The sequence below is a fragment of the Columba livia genome, chromosome 1, assembly GCF_036013475.1.
Source record: "Columba livia isolate bColLiv1 breed racing homer chromosome 1, bColLiv1.pat.W.v2, whole genome shotgun sequence".
Classification (NCBI taxonomy): Eukaryota; Metazoa; Chordata; class Aves; order Columbiformes; family Columbidae; genus Columba; species Columba livia.
Genome location: NC_088602.1, coordinates 66224283 through 66248735, shown reverse-complemented (window position 1 = coordinate 66248735; position 24453 = coordinate 66224283). Strand labels below are relative to the sequence as shown.

The 24453-nt window shown below is 39.5% G+C and overlaps 1 long non-coding RNA gene across 1 annotated transcript; it reads right to left on the bottom strand.

Annotated features, from left to right (window-relative positions):
- Positions 1-1312: 1312 nt before the first annotated feature.
- On the bottom strand, positions 1313-22891 carry LOC110361082 (uncharacterized). Its single transcript, XR_002417419.2, has 3 exons — positions 22728-22891; positions 16483-16707; positions 1313-7584 (listed from the first exon to the last, which is right to left on the bottom strand). It is a non-coding gene; the product is annotated as an uncharacterized LOC110361082 (long non-coding RNA).
- Positions 22892-24453: the final 1562 nt, after the last annotated feature.

Below are 24453 nucleotides of genomic sequence, written 5' to 3'. Positions count from 1 at the left end.
ATTTTATTTTTTGTTAGGACCGGATTCACATCACGTCTGTGTGAACGGCAACTCTACACTGACAATAATATCAGAATCTGACTAAATCAGTACGTTAAAAATATTGACATCAAAGTTACCTGATGTCATAGATGCCTTCTCAGGATGTTTGGTGATAGGATAACTCTGTTAACTGTTCCACACATACCTTCCAACAAAACCAAGTATTGCTAAATTATGCTTTTGTTGCTAAATAATAACTTTGGTAATAAAGATAAGTGTTTTATCCTGTGTCCAAAATAGTTAATAATCTTATTTCTTTCACAAGAGAACGGCTATTGTTTACATTCTCTAGAATTGAAATTCTTCCCTATTTTCACACAATTGGTTACACATGCTATTCAAAGTAAGTTTCTATAACTTCAACTTACAAAACTACTGATTATGCAGATCACTCAGCCACTAACTTGCATGTTCTTCCATGTGTAACAGTGCTTAAAAAGTTAATAAATGTCATGGGCAACTTTTCAATTTCACATGTGACTTGACTGCTTTCTCCCCAGAGCCTGTTCTCAAAGAGAAACTGCATTGATTCTCCCTTTGGGTATGATCCTTGGACTCCACAGAAACTGGTAAACATCCTCAGGCTTCTAAAATTGTTCTCCTAGGGCACAAACAACATAACTTTTTCTGACATCCTATGCCCTTGCTGCTACTCCCTGGCATATTGATAAGTCTGTTTTCAGTGTCAGCAAAACAAGGTCTTGAAGCAACTTCAGTATGTGGGCCTTGCCTTCAGCTTGAATCCACATACTGAACAGTTTAATAGCCTGTTACTCCCAATCTCAGATTTTCATTCACATTTATTTCTCCCTCTACCTTCCTCTCCTTTTAGTAATCTTTCTCTCATTTGTCTCATAAGAAAGCTGCTGTTGCTCATATTCTTCTGAATTTAAATACTTCTCAATTTTTACACAAAGCATGGTGGCATTTAGAGAGTATATTTTAATAAGGCTATGTCCTTGTTTCAGATGAGCTCATATATATATATATAAACATATATATATATAAAGTTATTTTTTCCCCCAGAACTAGTTCAAGATCATTGCTTTATAAAAGAGACTTAATGGAGAAATGATCCAGGGTGAAAACAAATTTCAACTGAGGCAGTTAAATCTTTCTGAAGTCCTTTTCCAAGTACCATGTAATTTTGTAGCAGTATTAGGAAGTATTTAAACTTTATTATATATATTATAAATAAATCACACAAATGCCTGGTTCTGTAAAAAAATGCATCATCTTTAGTGAGAATCCTTGTAATATATGCATGATAACAATGAAGCAAGTGAAAGACAAGTGTCAAGAGCAGAAGTAAATCCATGCAAGTATGTGATGGATATGAGTTTATACCTGGTAAACACCTTTTCTTGCACATTATGGCAAATCAGTAAGTAAATTGATCTGCTTCTACTGACAATGCCCAGACGAAGGTCCCACACTGCTGTTCAAAAATATTCAGAGTCTTCCCTTTCTTTTCTGCATGAGCACTGACAAAGAACCAGACAGAAATCCAGTTCTGCCCTTTACTGGCAGGTTTGTGAGTTGGACTCAATGGAGTGAATTCGGCTCTAGATTAACATTTCTATATTTTTTTATTATTATTATTTAATAGACATTTTATACCAGCAGAAGAAAACCGGAAGGTTTTACAGAGTAAAGATAACAGTAATTTTTGACACAAAACAAGAGCACATGTTGAATTGCCAATACTACTTATCTTGCACCTACCTTTTAAAAGCCTTAGTACAAAGGACCTGAAAAGTCATGGCGGCCACAGGACAACTGCATACAACAATGTACAAAAACACATTTAAAGCACTTTATTAGAATTTCCAGAGGAACATGAGGCATGGGAGAGTCTGTTCATGCCTCAGATTGCTTATACAGCAGAAGTAACTATTTCATAGATCTTGAAAGACTTGTACTGGGAAGAAGGAAGGAAGAAGGAAGGAAGAAGGAAGAAGGTTTTGCTTTTTTTTTTTCCCAGCAGGCAGCCTGGAATCCCTTTGGCAACCTGGCTCCAAAAGAAATGTGCAGAAGATGATGGAGACATTTGCATGTGACAGTGGTGCCACCCATGTCAGCAGAGCTGTGTAATGTCTTTCTGTGTTATCACAAGCAGGATGTGATGGGAAATGTCTCTGCTTACTTTTGCAAATGAACTCACTGACAGAAAGTGGTTGCAAAGCCTGCCCAGCTGGGTTCTGTTAAAAATAATCACTTCTGCCTCACTTAGCCTGAGCTGATTGATCTGATGTTGAGAAAAAGATGGTCAGAAAAAGCAAAACCATGGCTGCTTATGAGAATATTCCTCCAGGTTATCCATTGAATTCACAGTTTTTAACCAAGTGAAGAGCTAAGTGTACTTCTGTAAAGTGCTCCAGGCTCAGATTTTACCTTTTCTTGGGGAACTCCTGTGCCAGAGTTCAAAGTTTGGATTTGCTTGCAGGGACTGCTGTTGCTGAGCTCATATCTTCTTGTCTCTACAGCCTTTATCACACAAGGATGAACTTTAGATACTAACATAAAGTGTTGCTATAGCCTGCTTATGCCTCAGTCAACATCTAAGGTGCCACTTCATGTCTAATTTGAAATGGCAGGTACTGACCTCTTGTTTAAACCAAAATCTTTCAATATTAAAAAAATTGCCCTCCTGAGAAGCCAGGAAGTAACTGAAATAGATGTGCATGGATGGTTTGCTCCATGGTTATGAGCTCCTCTGAGGAGCACTCAGGAATGTTGTTGACTGTGATCCAAGCAGCTCAAATAATGTGTTGATTTTACAGTTTCTTATCACATTGATTTTCAGATTATTCACTGAACCTACTGATCCTTTAAAACCCTGTTCCACTATCAGTTTTAAACGAGAGAGATGCAGACACCAGCAGTGTGAGAATGCTATTTGGATGCTGTGAATGCACTCCTTTGTGCTTCCAAACTGATGCACTGAGGTGTAGCTGAATTCTGTGTTTGAAAGCAATCAAAATTAAAAGTATATTTTTCATTCTCAGTTTCCTCAAAAATGTAGCATTTGTGTCAGCCCCTCCTTAGATTTGGTTGAACTGAGCCCTGTGAGTTTTCTTGATGTTTCTAGTGTTCTCAGAAAACAAACAGTAATTTTTACTTCTTTCTAAATTTTTCTACTGATGTAACCAACACATTTTTGAGCCTTCAGATTGACAACATGAACTTCGGCTATTTGAACTTACAGAGGCTGCATTTAAATGATGTGTCTGGGAATATTTCCAAATACCTGGATCCAGGTGTTAACCCAGCTAAGTTGTAGCCTCCCTTTGGGCATGGTTTTGCTCTGATTTCTCCATCACGTCTTGGCCTCCAGTGAAGAAAACTCACATACACTCACTAGACAGGAGACAGGACGTACTCTTGTCACAGCCCAGCTCTAGAGTTTGGCTGATGGTGCTCTGGTGTCCAGGTATTCCCCTGTTAATTTCTTTCCATCCTTCTGACCTTGTATTTCCTTCTATTAACTTACAGTCTTTTTCTTGCCCCTCTCTCCCTTTTACCATACTGCTCTTCTCATCTACCTAGCTGCAGTCTTATCTCCTCTAGATCCTCTACTCTTCTCCTCCCAGCTATGTTCTTCTTCTGTAGCCAGCTCCTTCCCAGGTGTCCTATCACCTCTCAGGCTCTTTCTGTTCCCTCTATTTCTCCCAGTCTCATTTTCCTACTTCACTCTTTTCCCTTGGTCTCTGGCTTCCCTCCGACCATGAGAGCTATCAGTCCTGACTCTAAGACAGGAACACACTAACAGTTCTTTAACTTTCCTTCACACTTGAACAGTCTATCCACGAGAGAACAATTGCAGCTCTTGCTAGCTCATCTAAGGACTTCATTTCTATAGCAAATGGATGGGTAACTTTCCTTTCATTTTGACATTGAAGAAGATTATCTGTAATTTTATCCTTTTTCCCTTTGTGTTTAGTGGCATAATTCCTATAGCTTTTTCCCCAATAAATATGACACTATGAAAAATAAAATGGCAGTTTTCTAGCTACTGCTCGACTTTCAGCTAACTAGGTCCAAATTGTGCCCCATGGACTTTGGAAGTTTTTCTGAATCTCCTTTTGCTCATCTTTTTTCCAAACTAAAATATTAAATTGAAAGTTGCCCTTGACAGGGAGAAGCCAATATCTCTTATTGCTTCAATTTATTTATAGAAGTCAGCAGACATAATAGGTAGAAAGATATAATTCACTCAGGAAAAAAAAAAATCTGCTAATACTATTCCATGGTGCTGAGACAGTAAAGAAGAAAATATATGTGATCAGTGTTGCATTTGGTGAAGACAGTCAGGACAGACGTGATCCCACTGAGCCTTCTAGGGCCCTTGAGCTTTTCAAATGTTGAAACCATCTCCTACTAAGTTATTTTAAGCATATCCCATTCTAGCTCACAGTGTATTGACATAGGGAAAATTCCCGTGGGATTTAATTCATGAGGTCCTTTGTCAACAGTTATAAGAATACTGGGAAAGAGGCGTGCAGTGTACTGCCTTCTGGACATGAAGGGTTTTTTTTTGACAATTATTTCATGGTGAGGGCTCTCTGTTTTACAAGTACTAGATCTCCAAGGATCTTGACAAATTAAATACTGTGAAATTCTCTCTGAATTAGGCACAGAGGTGCACAGCATAAATTTAATAGTTCAAACCAAGATACTTATTCAGGATTACCAGTTTGCAACATTTTACAGCCTGAGCTCTGAAACTTGCATCTATAGCAGAAAATGAAAGAGAAGTATGAATTGAAGATTGCACCAAATTTAAGATGAACTCACCACAGATGACTGATCAAATGTCATACTCTACAACTCCAAAGATAAGTTTTAAAGACTTATTTAAAGGTCAACCTCTGTTTAAACCCTGCAAAAAACACTTAATGTGACAGCAAATTTTCTTGTGATGCACAGCATAATTATACAAATATGTGATATAACTTAATTTGTCTGGCATTTTGAGACAGCATGTCATGCTTACAGCTTAGCTGAAACTGAGGAGGGATTGGGAAGCACATCCTATTCCTGAGGGTAAAATGTAATTTTCTAATAAATAAGGAGTGAGGATGGAGGAAAATGTAAATCCTTCAGACATTCTGAATTCCATCATGACTTTGATATATAATTGTATAATGATTTCCTGAGGGAAAAATGTCACCTTGTATTTAGGGAATTGTTGTCTGGAAGATTTGGTAAAGCAGATGTTCTAGAAAATATCTGTAGGATTGCAATGCTTCTTCAGGAAATACAAAGCTGCTGTTTGTAAGGCAGCCTGTCTCTCAGGCCTCCTCATTTCTTTCAGGAATAATGCAGACTTCACAATTCAACATTAGTACACTGTAGGGGTTTGAGCTGTTAAATATACATAGCACTAGGGAAAACATACTTCGGGAACGGGAATCTGCTAGAATACATCTAAGCAGAGCTGAAGAGCTGTTACAGCCTGAAATGGAAACACTGACTTAGATTCTCCTCTAAGAGGCACCATTGTTCCTTGCTGCCTCCATAGAAGTCAGTGTAAAGTCATTCCACATGTCTAGTGATAAAAATGAAAGATGTGTAAGAGGATCAATAATAGCTGCCTTTTTCTATCCTGATTTTTTTTTTCAAAATCAACCATGCAATTAAGAAGATCCCACATGTAGAAAGTGTTAAAAAAGCAAGTGGGTTGTTTATTTTGTTCCTTTTGGTGTCATAAGTAATATCAGTCTGTGGTGGCCAGGTCTGTTTGCTGGGGTTGTGACCTCAGATGTGCTGAATGTGAATCACTAAAAATCAGGATATTTTGTACCAGAAGTAGCACACAATTAAAATGTGAATGTGTCCCTAAAACCGGGTTCTTTACCTGGCATGCATGCAAATAAGCCAAATTCTGCACACAGAGAGGAGATATTGATTTTATTACAGATTGTACAGGACTGGATGCTAGACTAAACTAGCATACCAGCAATACAAAGTCTCAGTCATTTATACACTATCCTATCAGTATATACATGCCCTCAAGGCAGTCCTGTAGGGCTGATTGGTTACAATATCTGCATACAAGTTACTCATATATAACAGTATTCTTACTATGCATACTCAGTGAGTAGAGGTCTTCTGCCAGAGACGGGTAGACTTAGACAAGAAACTGTGTTTTTGCTTTAGGTTAAGCACGTCCACAAAATTTGGTAATAATCACTAGATACTCAATTGTCTGTCCACAAATGACTTCTCAAATCTGGCATAGGCTTTCTTCTACAATTGAAAGTTAATTACTGCTAGACATCTCATCTATTATTAGTCTAGTAGTAACTTCTTACTAGGTCTCATGGTCAGGTCTTTTGACCAATCTAAGAACAAGAATATCTGTTGATTTTTTGACTCCTTGTTGCACCAGGAAATCAGCCTTTGGTGCATCTATGTGCAATGATGTTCCAATTTGGATCAGCAATACACTCTTGAAGCAAACATTGTAACTGCACAGAAATTTGCTGTGCCTTGTTTCCCTTCATGGACTGACTTCAGCATGTACAACAGGGATCTTTTCTCATCCAAACTAAGCTGCAAGGTGTCTTCCAGGGCAGCCCAGAAGGAACTACAGGTGCAGGTGAGCATTCAGCTCCCCAGCTCAGATGAGCACAACTCAAAAGTAATCTCCCCTGAGCACGTACCATGTTGATGCTGTGTGCTCTGCACCAGATGTTTTGATCTACATACCCATTCCCATTGTGCTGCTCTGCTTACTAGGGGAGGAGTAGTGGGGGACTCCGCAGTTACTAAATGGAGAAGTGTTTTGAAATGACAGCTTGCCAGGTCTCAGGCAGTTATCTGCTCTTCCACCTCTCACCAAGTCACCCCTGACTTCAGGACTTCATTAACCAATACAACTTTCTTCCTCAAATGACAGGTGAGTAAGGAGGAATAATCATGAGAGTAACTGGAAATAAAGAGTACAAGTACTTTTAAATGAAAGCATACAGTACTTGTTTTATCAGAAACTACAAGGGAAGAGTGAAATCTTCACATATGTCATTTTACTCATGCTGAGGCTAACAGACTTGGGCATGCAAAAACAGGGGAGGAAAAGAGTGGGAAACAGATGTACCCAGAAGGTACTGGAGTTTTTTGAGACACTGGAAAAGGATACCAAAATAGATTTTTTGGGAAGAAAAATAGTAAGAGAAACATTCAAATGAAGTAATAGGAGAGTTTTTTCATTTGAAATGAATTTGTAGAAAATGTTAAGTTGAAAATATTACAGTATGGCTATGGTTTCCACATGGAATGTTTCAGGATTCTAGCAGGAAAGGTGAAATATAATACTATGTTTTGAATAAACAAGCTCCATGTCAAGGTATTTGGGTTTACTGGGTAGAACAGAAACCACACTATGGTATTATGCTGCCACAGCACCTCTGAAAACTTGTGCTTAGAAGGCTGGCTTCTGGGCAGGCTCAGTTCTGGACTTCATGTCATGCTCTCTTCGCTCCTCTCCTCTGACTATACAAGATAAGAGGTAGAGGTGATTCAGACAGGTGATTCAGTCTGTAGGAATGTAAAAATAAAGATTTCCACATCAAAGCTTTGCTTTCACAATGCTTACCATGTTTTCTTTCATGAGAGTGACATAATGTTGTTAGTAAGAGAAAAATTTTAACTGTTTTAATTTAAAATATTGACCAATATTTGAATTGTATATAATTTTCATGGTCAGAATTTCCAAAATTGACATTCTAAATTTCAGTCAAGACTAGACATGAATGAATAGGAAAGCACCCCATGAAAACATTTTGTACTGTCAAAACAAGACTCAGATTACATTTGTCGGTAGCAAATTTGGCACGGGTAGTGGCGATGAAACATACCATGCCTGGTCTTCTCTGCTGTCATTATGGAGGGTGACAACCATGAAAAGCAGCACAAGCTTATTTCTTAGCCCATCACAGAAGTTGCCATTAAGACATGAACTTCTGAGGAGAGAGACAGTGCAGACCTCCTTGTGCAAAGTGGTGTTAGGGAGACCCTGACATGTTTCACACTTACCAGTGAAGAATTACAGACGTGGCAACTTCTAACTGCTCAGGTGCAAGCTATTGACATTAATTGGTACAAGCTAATAAATTAATTTGGTCCCACAAAGGATAATTGAAGTGTCCAGGGAACAACAGTGCAAGAGCTAGTACACATCAGTAGTACCAAAGAGGGATGAAAGGGCAGGTTGTGTTCTACAATAAAATATTATGGAAAACCATCATCCTGAAGTTGGGCTCTTGCAGTTCATGGACACTCGCCAACTTTGGCCACTCTCTGCCTGTAACTCATTTTCCCCATTTTAAATAAGGAAAAAAAATCATTGACTTATGACACACTCAGTTACTACACTGGGAACATCTCAGGTTCATCAAGTACAATCTTCTGTGTTCAATTTGGGTGAAATGTGCTAAACTAGGCTCCTCTGAATGACAGGAAAAGAAACACTGAATACCCAGCTACTGCTCAAGACAAGGTTCAGTGAAAAATGACATGAGAACATATAATTAGAGATTTATAGCGGTTTACATGTAGAGGGGGCCATAAGGACGCTTTGGAGATTTCTTAAGTGTGCAGCTCTGCAACTTGCACATTTTTAATCCAGAGCCTTTTTTTTTTTTTTTTTCTTTCAAGTCATCTTGAATTTCAGCACAGTAGCAGAGAAAGAAAATGAGCAAACGCTGCTCTTGACAAGACTGTCCATCTGGCATAATTTTTCCATGTAATAGTGTTAGGAAATGTCAGCTGTCACTTGTAAGTGAATGTGTGCAGGTTCAGCTGCCTAAATTTATCATGGAGGGTGACAGACCTAGATAAATTCGTCCAAGGCTTTATTTCCAACAGCTGCTACAGCTTAGGATTCAGCATCTATTCTCAGTATGACTCACCATCCAAAGCATAGTTAGGCAGCTGTTAAATTTTAGCCAGCCCCATGGCTGTGGTACAGCTCTCCCCATCCTGCTAGGCAATTCCCCTTTCAACCCACAGGGCCACTTCTATGTGGGGAGTCTTGCACCCCAGCTGAAACCAATGCATTTTGGGCTGGCCTGGATGGGAAAGCAGTTCTGCATCCTTGGTTTTCTCTGCTTCCGTGCAGGTGGCCCAAGGCTGAGGTGGTGGGAAAAACCCTCTGACCTGGGACGAGAGGTCTGGGAGAAGCGGTCACGCAATGCTTCCTGCTCTCTCACATCTCTGTTTTTAACAGATGTGGGGGTCCAGCAACATCTTCAGCCACACCAAGGTAGTCCCATGCCTCATGATTATGGAAAAGCCACTGGTGTGTTCATGGGCTCTGCTGTGGATGTGGGAGGCTCCCCAGTCCTGGGGCTGCCTCTGGGGTGTGTTGCCAGCCTGCCTGGCCCATGCTTCAGCTCCTGGGAGATGACCATCTGCCTTGGTGCCACCCTCATCTTCCCTGTCAGCTGGGAGGGCTGCAGTAATGCAGAGCAGGCTGCTTTTTGGGACCAACCCATGCTGTGTTGTGTGCCCTCCATGGGACAGGGCTGGGTCAGGGAAGAGCTGCCCACTCTGGGCCAAATCCAGGCAGCATCTGCACCACAGGAGTGAGGGCTTGTAGGGCTACCCCAGTTCACAATACAGCTCTGCTAAGCTTACCAGTACAGCTGTTGAGGCTGCTGCTGCTGGGTATGGTGGCCTGTCACTTTGGGAGGAGGGGGACAGAGATGCTCACCCAGAAGCCAGCCAGCATGCTAGTTCGTGGTTTGAAAGTACAGAACATGCTGACCTAGAGTCAAGTGCTGGAATTGTATTAAGTTGTTAAATAGGAAAAAAAATGGACCCAAACCAGCCAGTTCACAGTGGACTCCAAATCTATTTAAATACAGTGCATGAATGCACAGTCTTAAGCTTGGTACAAAACATCACAAGAAGCCTGAGAACAAGGTTTGAAGAAATTAAGCACATATGCATGAAAAGGAGCAAAACTGAAGTGATACGCACTCAGAACATATTTTATTACTACTTCAAGTTAAAAACTGCAACCCTTTTGGGGTACTAACATCTGTCCTTAGTCTGAGAAATAGTTTCCTTATTGAGTCTGCAGATAAATCTAATAGTAAATTCAACAGTATTATAATTCCTGTATTCCACAGTGTCACTAAGAATTTATTGACATATTCGACGGAATTTCTGCCCCTGAGGGCCACTGCATCTTCGTTGCAGGCATTTATTGAAAGACACCCTGCTTTGCTTAGTGTCTCATACAAAGCAGGTTGAATTACAATATTTCTGAGGTGGGAGCTATGGGGGTTAAGGTGTGATGCAAACAAACCAAAAAGGAAGCCCCAGGCTTCTGCCTGACAGCTTGCACAAATGCCATGGGCAAGAAAGTAGAAAATCAGCTGTTATTTAAATATATCACCTGAATATACATGTGAATCATGTCACAGAAATATTTGAGCAAAAAGACCTCAAGGGTATTCCCACTAGAAGGCTTCTTGCTGCACAGGTGCAGTCGAAGTAACCAGCATGTTTTTAGAACTGGGCTTTTAATTGCAGATAATCTGTTTATGTGGGGTTAAGAACAGTCAACAACTTAAAGCTTCTGGGAAACACAAAGCACTAATGAAATAAGTAGATGTTTGGCTACTTCAACCACAACAGTCTGAAAAGCAGAATCTAGCTTGGAAACTTGGGATTGTAGCATAAGAACTCTTTAAGCCTCTTACTGCCTTAGTTGCAACTGAGTTTTTTTCCTAAAGAAAAGATGTGGACTTCCCACAGCAGTGCGGGGAAGCAGCAAAAAGCCTGTAATCTAGAGGAATTTCCAGTTCTAGACGTATCTGATAACGGAATACTAAATATTAAAAAAGAACGATCAAAGAAATCTTGGACTCTTAAAGAAATGGCTACTGTATAAAGATATAAAAACTGAACAGACACGCCAGCACTTTGAACTCTCTACCACTTCAGATTACACTCCTGAGTTGGGTGATGGCTGACTGTGCATTGTTCCATTTAGAGCTGCTCAGGAGTTTTCCATCAGAACAATTTTCTGGAAAAAAAATAAAATTTACCTTGGGGGATTTTCTCTTTGCCATGTGAAAGCAACAGAAACAAAATTAATTTTCCAACTGGAAAGAAACTTCTTCGTCTTGGGGTTTATGCACTTCTTACTAAAAACTAGAAAGATTGGTAAATTGCCCTTTTTTTCCCGCTAAAATTATTTTACAAGTTTTAGCAAAATCTTTCCAATCGTGCAGCTCACAAGCCCCAAAAGTTCCAGTTCAGGGCTGAAGCATGTTTTTAAAATGTGTAGACTTTCACTGGGATGAATGTCCATTTTTCCAGACAGAACAAAGCATTGTCAACATTTCACAGAGTAGCAAAGCACTTTTCAAATCAGCTTCATGGATACTGCCAGCTCTCAGCTGCTTCTGGTACTTCTAGTGTGCTTCAGCACATCACAGGATGCAGAGATTTATCTTGCCTTTTAAATGTGTGAGAAAGCCAAAGATTTCAAAGCTTTTTTTTTTTTTTTTTTTCCCTAAAACTGAGTAGTAATTACAGTAACTTTGAAAAGCATGTCTTGCTTTTTCAAAGATTTTTAATGTAGCAGAAGTGATTAAATCTACCTATTATCAGCCCTGTCTGCAGTGGAAAAAATGTGCACTGATCCAAACATGTTTGCTTACTCAGCTGTCTCAAATAATTAGAAACCAGGAGGCTGACTTTTGGTTTAATTAGGTTTAATTAATTGGCTCACATTCACCCTCATATCAAGTCAAAATTACACTCACAACCATCAGATGGAAACCAGTACAGATCACTACTGAGAGTTCTGTAAGGCTGCTGGCTGAAGCTACTGCAGTGTTCATATCAGTTTAACAAACCAAAGGATATGTGAGATCAGAAGTAAAATGAAGACAAGACAGTTCCAGAAGAAAATCAGGAAGAAGTGTCAGATATTTAAACAAAAGAGATGACTGCTAGATTGAAGTTGGCAGACATGTGGGATGAGACTCCCTTTAGATTATGCTAGGCATTTGCTGTGTTGATGCCCTCGCCTGAGCATATTCCCCATGACAGATAAATAGGCATTTCTGGAACATATTTTTCCTATTGTAGATAAACCTCAGACTGAAATGAATAATTACCTACAACTTCATCTGTTACTAATGCTTTTATTGTAGATGCCTAAAGTAAGGTGAGATATACCCTTTCCTGGGCATTCACATTAGAGTACAGTTAGCTTTTAAAAGTAAAAGATTTTTTTTTTTCCAAATATTACGGAGCATACCAGGCTGTTTATCAGTATAGGAGTTTCTCAAGATAGTTTGCTGAGCTTGGCACAATTACCTGTAAGACATTTCATTAAGCTTTCCTGTAAAAGTTTCCTTCAAATGCAGTGTGCCACCATATCTGGGAACTCTTGTGTAGATCATCACATTGACAACCCCAAACTTCGAAGTTACAGTGATGGGTTTTAGGTTCTTCAAGCAAGGTAGCCAGGGTAGAGGACACTACAGGGGAAAGTGTGTATAAACAGCAATATATTTATGCTCAATCTGAGCCCCAAGTGGTCCCAGCTACACTATAAAGCAACCAAGAAAAATACACTCATGTCACCGTTTGATTGCAGGGCGACAATAAACTGTGGCAGATGCTTTGTTAAACAGAGAAAATAATACAAAATATACAAAACGAATCTTGAATTCCCCAGCAAAGCTCAGCACTGCTGCAGCAACTGCAGGGCAGGCACCTGGAAGTCCTGGGTTGGATTCTGCAGCAAACCAGAACTGGATTCAAGGATGCAGGACCTGTCACTAGGCCTCAGATCACAGGGACGGTAGATGCCAGCCATAGTCGAAGAGAGCGAGACCCTGGTGATCTACCACCTTTATATGATGCATAATGTGGATAGGATGGAATACTTTGTTGCTCAGTTTTAGGCACCTGTTCAGTTTGTTCCTTCTTGCAAATAAGCGATGTACGTTCTTATCAGTGAACTTTGCGTACCATTGCTATGTCTACCAAAACATGTATTCAACTTTAGAAAAGTGCAGTTACTAAGAAGAACTTAGTTGAAAGAAAAATTCATTAAAAGAGAAACTGGTCTTGTTTTTTAACAAAATGAGGACAATTCAAAGGAGAAGCAAAGGATAAAAACAGCCTTTAGAATGTGGACTCTTTGTGTCAATGACTGCATGTGTCTCAACATTTGTTTTCCTTTTTTTTCAGCTGAATATAAATCCCTTAGGGTATGAACATCCAGATGAATTACATAGTATGACATTTCTGTTGTTTGACACAGAGTAGCCAGCATTTAAGAGGCCTTTATAGTCTTTAACTTTCTATTTTACATTTCCGAAATTGTGTCTGCAAGTTATTTTTCATCCCTTCTTCTATGTGCACCTCTTAATTTAGTATCAGAAAGCAAAATTTTTCAAAAAATTCTTTGCAACAGGTTACAGCAATGAAATATCTTACCTTTCATGAAATTTCATACACTGACTTTGCTCTGACAGATGACAAAGTCTCAACATCGACTAGCTTTTGACTGCCCTAATGAACCTTCCTAATGAGCTCGTAGTTTGAAGAGAGAAATGAGAGGAAAGAAAAGAAAAATAATGCACAAGATTAAAAAAAAAAAAAAAAAAAAAAGGAAAAAGAAAGAAGACAAGATGTGATTAAAGGAGGGAAACATTTTAAAATTATTCTTGAATTTATTCTGCATTCCTTTTGCCTCAAAAATTCTTCTTTCATTTTTTTTGCCTATGCCACTTTGCATTTTTTATGGCCTTCTGCATGTTTTCCAAAGTTCTGTAAAATGTAATCTCCACAGCTCCAAGCAGCTTTCCAAATTTGTTTCTTTAATAAAGCCACCCAGATCTCCAGCTTCACACAGCTCCCTCTTAACAGAGGTTGTGTCACCGACATATGATCCCAAATAATGACTGATGCATGTTTGTGCCAGACTCTGCAATCTGCCTCAACTGGGTTCATGGCTTTGTTTATCGCTGCTCAAAACCAGATCAATATGCAGCTTACAGCTGTTAAATAACAGGATAAGCACTACGACCTACTCTCTCTTTCCTGACCCCAGGCTTTTATCACCCTCATAAAAATGACTTTCAAGCAATCTCTTGTCCAATCACCGTGTATTCTCCAGTGTATATGATTCTTTTAGAGACTATAAGCTACAGTTTAATGAGTTTGGTGTGCCTTTGAGCAAAGGAAAGAGTTTTTTCTCTGTTCCTTTCCCTCCTTCCCCAGGGAGACAAAAACCTGAATACTTCAGTTTCTCCCCTCATGCAAGGTCGTATGTAGAAATTCTCTCCTACAATGCTTCCTTGTTAGAAAAGACAAAGATTGCAAACCCTGACCACAAATGATGTTAGTACAAAGAAATCATGACTGTTTTTTCTGGTTTTATGACTTTTTTTTTTCACTTTTCTACAATGCAAGAACTGTTGACTTCAGTATGTTTATTGGGTCTAAAACTTTTGGTGTTGTATTTGCATATTAACTAAGTTGTTCTGAAGGAAGTTACCAAATACTCTAAACAGAAAGAACTAACTTAAATTATGAACTCAATTTGATGTGTGTGTATTCAACTGAGAGAAAGAGACAAGACATGGTACAGAAAGATGCTTTTTTTTTAGTGAAAATAGCTGACAGTCAGAAGGGGACTAGCTGTGAAATTCAGGCACCAACTCCCTGCTGTTGGTATTGGCATGGACAGACCTTGACGTCTCAAGAGCCATCACACACCTCAATGCAAAGCAAGGAATCTTGTAAAAATGCTGAAAACTCAAGTCTGCACTCCAAGGTGGCAATTTTCCAGCTTACATCAGTAACAAGGCAAATTGGAACCAGACAGATTTATTTATATGGGTTAGTAAGGACTTCTTATGTGTGATGACTTTCCCACAGGAACAGCTTTTGAGATAGCTGCCAAATAAAAATCGAATGCGATGATACCATGTTTATTTATGCATCTGTTATCACTGCTCTTATTTACATGATCCTGGTAAACTTTTGTGTGTTTTACAGTGCAGACACATTTTTATTGCGCGTTTGAGGGATTAAGTTCATATTGATGGAGCTAAGCAGTAAAAAAGCCTTCTGTTCAAGCTTTTGTTCATATGTTTCTCATGGAAGATGAGAGTTCACAGACCTTCAGAAGCTACATGTGCTCTTCTAGTCTTGTTTCAGAGATCATTTTCATGAAGTCCCATCCTGAGACCCACCCATATCTATAGCCATATTCTACCTCCGGATGGTGCCAGGAATGTGAAGGAAAACGAGATATCAAAGCTATCATGTCAATACTGCAAATTGTTTATGAGGAAAATTTAAAAACTCTTTGAAAGAAAGCATTCACAAGAACATGAAAAAAATGAATCTGGCAAGGGCAACAGTGCCAGCTGAGAGACTTTTTAGGTCAGGAACAGCAATCTGGGAGTGCATCTATATTGCTCTTAGGTTCCAGCAATTCAGTCTTTGTCCTAAAAAGTTTGTGCATTTGGTGACTACAGTTGGTACTAAGAGTCATCTGTGATAAAGTCCACTGAGGGGATAGATATCAATTGAACATCCATGGTTCATATACTCTTGCAAAACAGAGGTTCAGGATTGCTCTGTTAAACTGCTTCAATGGAATAGATATTATGGGAAGGGGAAATATTTATGTGAAAGTGGAAAGCTAGCATATGATCAAATGCACAGACCTCTAGTCATGAAGTGGGTTTGCATGCAGCATTTTGAAAAGGGCAAAACAATCAGTTAGAGTTATACTAGAATATGAGAGAGACTAAAATAGTGTGTTTTCTAAGGAAAGCGGGGAACAGATTCAACAACCTGATAGGTTCCTTTCAGACTGATGTTTTTAGATGGTTCTGGTGCTGGTAATTAATTTTGTCTGTCATTCCAGCATTATTTGTCATCTTTGTTCTAAATGGCTTCTCATGGTTGAGTGGGAAAATACCATGACTCAGTTAAGGGAGGCTTATTTTAGACAAATGAAATTAACAGCAGTATTCTATTGGTTAGAAAAAATAATCCTTTTGTCTAGTACATAGAAGAGAGGGAAAAACTTTCTACAGTCTATCAGATTTTCAAAGATGCATATTCTTTTTCCTGTGATTTAGAAACAAAATACATAAGTGCATATTATTTCAACAAGTAGCTGTGAGACTGGATATTTATATTGAAAAAAACCTCCAAAAGTAAAGACCAAACAAGCTTCCTAAACAGATGTTTGCCTTTTCTGTACAAACAAAGAAAATCCTGCAACTCAATTTATGGATAAAACTTTGGCTGCTGAAGTGTTGTGTGCATCAGATGACTGCTTCTCCCAATTACTGTAACTATACAGCGCTCCCTCCTCATTTGGGAATTTTCCAGAATTTTTCAGGATGAAAGAGTCTGTTACATTTATTTTTGTTGTACCTTTAAGGGATGTATATGGTCCTCGTGCAGGGCTAGCTCCAGCAGAACCCAGGTGTGAAGTCCCCATCCAGTACCTGACTCGCACACAGCAATGGGCAGAGCTGGCTGGCAGGAGAAGCTGAGCCCGGGCTTAGATGAGGAGTCCCATCCCCTCTGCACTTCAGGTGCCCCAGTCCGGGCTGGAAGCAGGCATGTTTGCAAGGAGGACGTATGGCACAATGAGTCCTGCAGAATGAAACAGCTGGATTTGAGTATCTCGTATTCACACCATTTGCCTTTTGGGGGGCTGCAGTGAACTGGCCATGCTAGGTGTGCTCAGACAGTGTGTTTTGTCTTTGTGTCATCTGAAAGAATCTGTTTTGAGACACACTTCTGCAATGCAAACCAAAGCGTAGTTAAGTAATGACAATTGACATGTTTATTCAAAAAGTGCACTCCTGATGTGAAATGAAGCACGACCACAGTCTACCCGTTGCATGATTTGTCTTCAGAGTCAGACTTCCTGCTGGCTGACACCTACTGTGTCATTTAGAGGAAGTGAGGAACATCTAAAGTTTTCAAATTCAGAAAAGAGAAAGTATCTGTATCGCGTCTCTCTTTGCCCATATTCTGTGTGTTGTCTATATTCTGAATGTCCATACCATGCCAGAGCTGTGAAAGTTTGCAAGCACTGGCACATGTTTCTTTGCTCTACTTTGGAGTGAGCATCAAGCATACAGGAGGGAACCTGGCTTTTTCATGGTGGCAGGATGCTGGAAAATAGGTGATATTGCCAGGAGGGTGGGAATTGGCATGGAAGCAAGAGGCGAGTGTGTCTGCCTGAGGCAACAGCTACAGCTCATGCAGGAAAAGCTAGTGGCACAGACTTAGGAACCATTCCCCCTTTTTTGCCTGCTTCAGACATGGCCTCATTCAGCTGTGTTTATTTAACAAAAAGGAATCACAGGGAGGAACATGTGAGAAGCTCCAGCTTAACACTTAACAGCACTTGGAGTTGAGTGCTCTACCATTAAAGACAGTAGCAACAAGTACCACACCATACACCTCCACCTTCCTACTGATACTCTGTCTCTGCGCAGAGGGAATACAAGGAGCATGACACATAGGGGGTGCTTGAAGGACACATATTTAATGGAGGAAGGGTCTGAGAATCTGCTTTTGTTTTAAACAATGCTTCATTCAATGTAAAAGACAGAGGTGCCCTCAAGAACGAATCAAGGAATCCAAGGATGGGTCTAGTATGAAGACATCTCCAGCTGAGTGTGAGATACCTCTCATACCAAGACAAATGGGATTTGACTTCTCTGTGACGGTCTGCAGTGCAGTGAGGAGTTAACAGGGCTAGTTAGTTCCATTATAGGAATATGGCTGTAATCAGCACTGCTGATGTGACAACTATCTCATGTATCTCAGCCTTGCTCTTCACAGCACCGTGTAAAGTGACTGATAGTTTCTAAGACATTGTCGCCATCATTGTCACCAATGTTCCAATTGGTCATTTTATCACAAGTGTTTCTACTGGTGTGGGCCACTCACTGCTTGACTGGCACTGTTCTGGATGGATGCAGAAGCAGAGCCACAGATGGCTTGGGAAGCTTTCCATAAACACAGATGTCTAAGATTCTGTTTGGAAACCTTCTGATTTTGGTGGATGTGGAGCAAAGGTCTCTGATTCACGGATTTGGATGTTGCAGCCAAAAACCTGCCAAGCCTTTCTTTGGGTGAAAGCCTTATTTTTTAAAGAGTACTCAATGGACCTCATCTGCTTCAATGGATGTGGCAGCACTAATTCCAACAGAGGCTTGAAGCTAAAAAGTGTTTCTGGAGAAGAATATCAATTGTTACAGGTGACATGAGCTCACCCCGCTCTTCTGGCCAACACCACTTTTAATTAACATCTGGAGTCACAGAAAATCATAGAGAATAAATCTAGATAATTTACAGAAAATTCACCTTAATAGAATTGTATGACTGAAGCATGTAATTTGGTTTAGTGCCCATTTTAGCTGTACTGCTAATGAAAGTGCTGGAAGGAAAGCTATATGCAGAGAGACAGCAAAACAAAATGTAATCTCCTGCTAATCAAATGGGATTTAGCAATCCTATGGTAGGTTTATACCAGCTTTTAGTTCTCAGACACTTAAGTGGAGCAGTATTATTTTTCTTTTTGTTAGGAACTGCAGACAACTTTCTGACAGTCCTCTTAGGAAGACCAGGAGAAAGAAACTATTAGTCTTAATGATAAATGGAAATCTTGGAAATTTTTTCCTTAATGGGTAATCAAGGCTGCTAATGAAGTCAGTAGAACTTTCAGATAGTATTTTAACACTTTTTTTTTTTTTTTTAATAGTCCAAGATAATTAGGGGTGAAGTAGTGGAGAACTGGACACAAATAGTGAAGTTCTCTAACACATACAACACCCTGTACACTGGTTTTCACACAAATAAAAACTGGCTTGCTTACTGTTCTAGTGGCTGCAAATGATAGATGAACTATGTGAGCAATGAAAATATTAGATTAAATCTACTGAACTTCATGAACATTCAAAACAGTTACTTTTCTCCTGTGGTTCTGAGACTGTATATGTAGTTATATATAAAATAGAAACACTTGGGACAAAATGACCAGTTGGAACATAGGTTATAAAGCCTTGGGAATGAGAAAATCTGAATCAACCTAGTTTCTTTTTCCAGATGGAAGAAAATCAGAGTCTCAGACACTTGAGTGACACAAAAACTAGGAAAGTAGAAGTTTATTAGCTGATTTTTCTGCCCAGTTGCCTTGGTGTCAGACAGAGTTGCATGTAAAAATGCCTATTTTTTTTCTGAAAAATCACATATTTTAGGACTTTGGGTCCCAGTCAAAGTGATACAACTCAGTAGAAATATACAGGCACAAAACTGTGTAATGGAAAAATGTTTCTCCGTTTTTTACCCTCTCTGATTGCTACCTGGACAATGGATCCTAGGGAAAGGCTCCTGATAACTATGGGTGTAAAAACATGAAGGCAGATTACATCCGGCATCCATCAACTCTGCTGTGATCCATATTCAGCACAGGGTAGAATTATGTTACAAACAGAAGAAAAAACACATTGGAGAAGAATAATTCTGCAGTCTCCAGAAAGAATAATGCAGGTTTTCAAAGCAGCTTTGCAGAAAGAGGTAGATCCACAGCTTTGCTTTCTTTCCAGCCATTCATGGCTGGAGATCTAACAATCCTAATCCACAGCTTCATTTCCATTCCCAGTGGAGGCTGTGGCTGACAGAATTGACAGACTCTACATGCTCACTGGCCATAAACTAATTTCTAGACAATATTTTCTGTATTGAGAATTATTTTCAAATGGATTAACTCACCCTGTGTGCCAAGATTGTGATTTCAGTGTAACTAACAGAAACGACTACTCTCAGCCTTACTTTGACAGTTAAAAATAACCAAATTAAAAGCAATAGATGTGTTAGAAAACTGCCTATCATCTGTTTGTTTGATTTAATAACCCTTTCAGAACTCATAATTTTGCTTGTTTTCCTCGGCATCCCCTCAGCATTTCACAACTTGACTACTTAACCTCATGCCCAAAGCTCTGCACACAAGTGACATTATTCCCCATTGCCTCAAAGATTAAATGAGGGTGCAGTCATGTTCCCAAGGATTGAAGAGCAGACAAGTAGCTCATCTTGATTAGGGTAAGGGACAAGGACTTCCAGATCTCCCTCACTTTTTCTGCCCCATAGGCCCAGCAATTGCTTGCACCATTGGTCTCATCTGCCTCAATGGGACTTTTCTCAATTTCCCTATTCCAAAGATGTAAAGATCATGCAAATTTGAACAGTTTTTACCAGGTTATAAGGGTTGAGCAGGCTCTTACATACGATACTCATTTCCAGTGAAGTTCAGCCACAAATAAAGTATAAAAAACCTTTTTGACAGGGTGAGCTGTCTTTGTAGCATCTTGTGAAATAATTTCCTGAAAAGCTTGAAATCCATTGTTAGAGATAGTGTCAGCAACTTTAGCTGGTTTCTCACACTCAGGCTGGATTAGATGACCATCTTCAACCTTCTACACAGTAATTTTGCTCTCTGCTGCGAAATAACCTGTCGTTTGTTTAAAAAGATTTTTCTCAGCTATGGTGTGAAAAGATGATGAAAACCAGCAAACTAAAAGAGTTATTGCAGGGTGTTGGCAGCACCCTTACCCACAACCCCTGTTGGGACTTCGTAGTGATAGTGATGGGCAACCTACAGTTCCAAGGCTCCTTGAGCAGTTTTCACCTGAGTGTTGTTGCTACAAGTGCAAACACACACTCACACATGCTGACAGTGGGCACTGGTGCACTGATCCAACAGCAGCAAGTGCAGACATCTACCAGGCATCAGAGATGAAGTATTCAGCACACACCACCCAGACTGACTTTAGAAATTGAAATTTTGGCCCTTCTAATTAGTCTGATAAGCCTCAAAATGTCAACCAGTACCCAAGAGGCTTTTTGAGGCTAAAGAAAAACAGACAACAGATTTAAGAAGAATGTTTTGTCTTTTTATCTGAATTAGCTGAGTGACTTAGAAAGGTTTTAAGACAAAATGTTAATGTTACTGCTGTTGCACTCTAATGCCATTAAATTCAGGTACACTTAATCAAGTATATGTATTCGAGGCACTTCTTAGGAATTTTACCTACAAGAGGTTGCAAGATGTCATCTGACTGGAAATTACCTGCAAGCACTTTAGGAATTACATTAGTGTTCATAAACTTGGGGGAAAAACACCTAAAAAATAAAATAGTTCATTGTTTTTTTAGAAATTGGGATATAAATAATCTCATTTTTTAATAGTGTTAGCTACCTGTTTTTTAAAGCTACTTGCAAGGTTTTGAGAGCTCTCTTTATAATGAGGTCCAGAAGCAAAGGAAATTATGTACATAAACTTTCAGTACAGCATAATGAGTCCCTTCTGGCTGGGTTTTCAAATGTTTTGTACCTACAGATGCAGCGGTGCTCTGTGGCATTTACAAAGGTGTCTGCAGATACCTAGAAGGGCAACATGAAGGCACCTCTTAAGAAGCCAAATAACTTCAATTTGCTTCACCTTCTACACACCTGTGACAGACATAACACTGACCTCCATCTCACAGGAATGGAAAATTTCCTGGAAGTGATATATATTAAACAAAAAAACTTCATAGGTTTCACTGCATAGAAAGCTTTTATGGAGTGGTCAAAATTTCCCACATCTCTCTTTTCACATATCCAAAATTAATGAAACTGAGTTTTATATCTGACTGCAGCTGGGAGTTGGTGGGAAACACAAAGGTACATGGAAAATATAATAAACCTGACCACACTAAAACCCCCCGCTCTATTGTATTCCAAATCCCCCAAAACACTGTTTAAACAGTTTTAAGTAAAATTATTGAAAAAGTAAGCTTCTGGGATAGCACTTATTCTTAGTTATGGTATAAACACATTTTGGTATTGTTTATATTTAGTAGGGATTATAATGAAATCCTGACTACTCCATTATTATGGAGGTTGCATTTTTTGTTCCATCTCAAAGAGGGTGTTGAGTTTCATCCTGTAAACAGTTGCAAGGCTCACACACCCATGTTGAGTAAAATGCTGCCATCTTTTGGCTGTACTCGACAGAATCAGGTAGAAAAGACCTACAAGATTTTATCTTCAGAGAGACAAGCAGCAGCTGCTCCTAAGAATATTGTCATCAGCTATAACACTGTTATCATTGCCTGTCATTAACTGTATAGGTGCTGTACAAACCCTGAACAAAAAGCAGTCCTGCTCCCAAATAATAAACCAAACCAAACAAAAAACACCAATAACAAAACACAAACAAACAAAACCACAATAACAAACAAAAACCAAAATCGCCAGCAATAAAACCAAAAAACAATAGAGAGAAAGAGATACAGACAGACAGATGTGGAAGCACAGCAAACCTGTGAAGACATATAGAACAGTGGTTTCAGTATTCCTTTGAGGAAAGGTTTCTAGACACTAAATGGATTCTCTCAGCTATAAAACTAAGCTCCATGGAGCTTGCTTTTTCATGGTCTTTAGAAAATATGCCCATATTAAATAAGTGGTGGAAGGAGCACAACTCATAGGTATCATTTTGATGAAAACATATCTTGAAATTGTAAATACCAGCACTGTTAGATTAATCCCCCTTCCCTCCAGCTTCTTACTGGTTGCTCTACAGATAAAGCAAGACTAGCACAGACACAGACCTTGCCTTGGAAATGAACTTCCCTGAAAAGAGAGTTCCACCCCCCTCCTCCTGAAGCCACCACGAAGACTGAGCCGCGGCTGCTGAAGAGAGATCCCTGTCCAGGCTTTCCCTGGGGGCCGCCTCTGCAGGTGGAGTCACTTATGCACTTGCCCAAGCAGAATAAATAATTTATGGTTTAACACTTTTCCTCTTTCTGGAAATTACCTTCTGCTTCTTTAATTCATATGTTGTGATAGCACCTTTCACAGGAGAAGACATGCAATGACACAATACCCCAGGTTACAAAGAAAACTGCGAGGGTGTTCTTCTCTCCTTCCATTTTGGAATTCAGCATTTTTGTCTATGTTACGTACGGCCCTGGGCCCTTCCCCTTTCCTACTGTACACAAATTACACCTCTCACACACAGAGATATGCAGCACCCTACAACAAAAACGCCTGTTTTCAAAACACAATAATCCATACATCTAGCTGGCGGTCAAGCACTACCATTCAAATATTTTTTATCCTTTTGCACAGTAATGAATAGAAAAAAAATTAATTGCTTGTTCTCTTGTTAAAATGTAATTGTCAGTTGTACATCCAGCAGCAGTTAGCATCTGCCAAGTCTCCAGTCTCCTTCAACATTCTTTACTGTCCAGGGACTCCGTCAGAAAAAAATTGATGCCTATGCTTTGCCGGGATCATTGCTTATTAAGCTGAGGATTATTCCTCCATGCATACAGTTCTATTTGAGGCTTTTGTAGAATTTAGCTTGCTAGTGGTTGGGTTGTATGCATTAGGTATCAGAAATTTACTTCTGATTTCCCTCCTGCAAGCATTCAGGCACCCTGTAAGGCAGGCTGCTATTTTTTGAGATGGACAACATCCACCTAGAAAATGTACTTGTATTAAATGTACATAGATCAAATTAAATATACGATTTTTTTAAACACAATTATTATTCTACATGTATATATTTGTCTTGTCCATATTTTTACCTAACTCAGCCTAATCTTAATCATAAAGGCTAAAGCTTGAGTTTCCCACCAATGAATCTGTAAGTCAGAGACCAATGTGCCTTCTCAGTTCAGGGGAGCAACTGCATTCCAAGGAAAGACCTATTCCAGGGGGAAATAGCTATTGTGCTGTGCTTCCAGGTTCCTGGCAGAAACCTGGCTGAGAGAAGTCATTCTTCCTTTGAGCCCCAGAGCCTTGTCCCATTTGCGTCCCCAAACACAGCTCAGTTTCTATGGTAACAACAAAAGGGAGATAAAGTCAGTTCTGGGAGAACCATTCTAAATCGAACCCCAAATAATTCTCTTTTCTTTGGTTCTCAAAACCCAAAGACAACAACATTTTAATGCTCTCCTGCAGTGAAGTTGTCATTGGAATGAATGAAGATGTAATGATTTGCACAGTAGTAATACCTCACTCTTGAGTAGTCCTGTTCTCTCAGTGTCTATAGCCCATTAACCGACAGGAGTTAAAACACATTGATCTCCATCACAAGTGGAACACAGGATAACAATGTAAGCAGAACTGACTTTCAGCAACCCCTGAGTTGTGAACCCAGGTTCTTGAGTACCCATTAGTGCTTGCAATATGGATCATTACTCTGGATTAGGAGAGGAACTCGTGTCTGAGGACACATCCTGAAACATCAGAGTGATCCTGCCATCACATCTTCCATCAGATCCCAGTGCAAGGAAAGTGTGCGCTGGCCTGCTGCTGAGTCACTGAGGA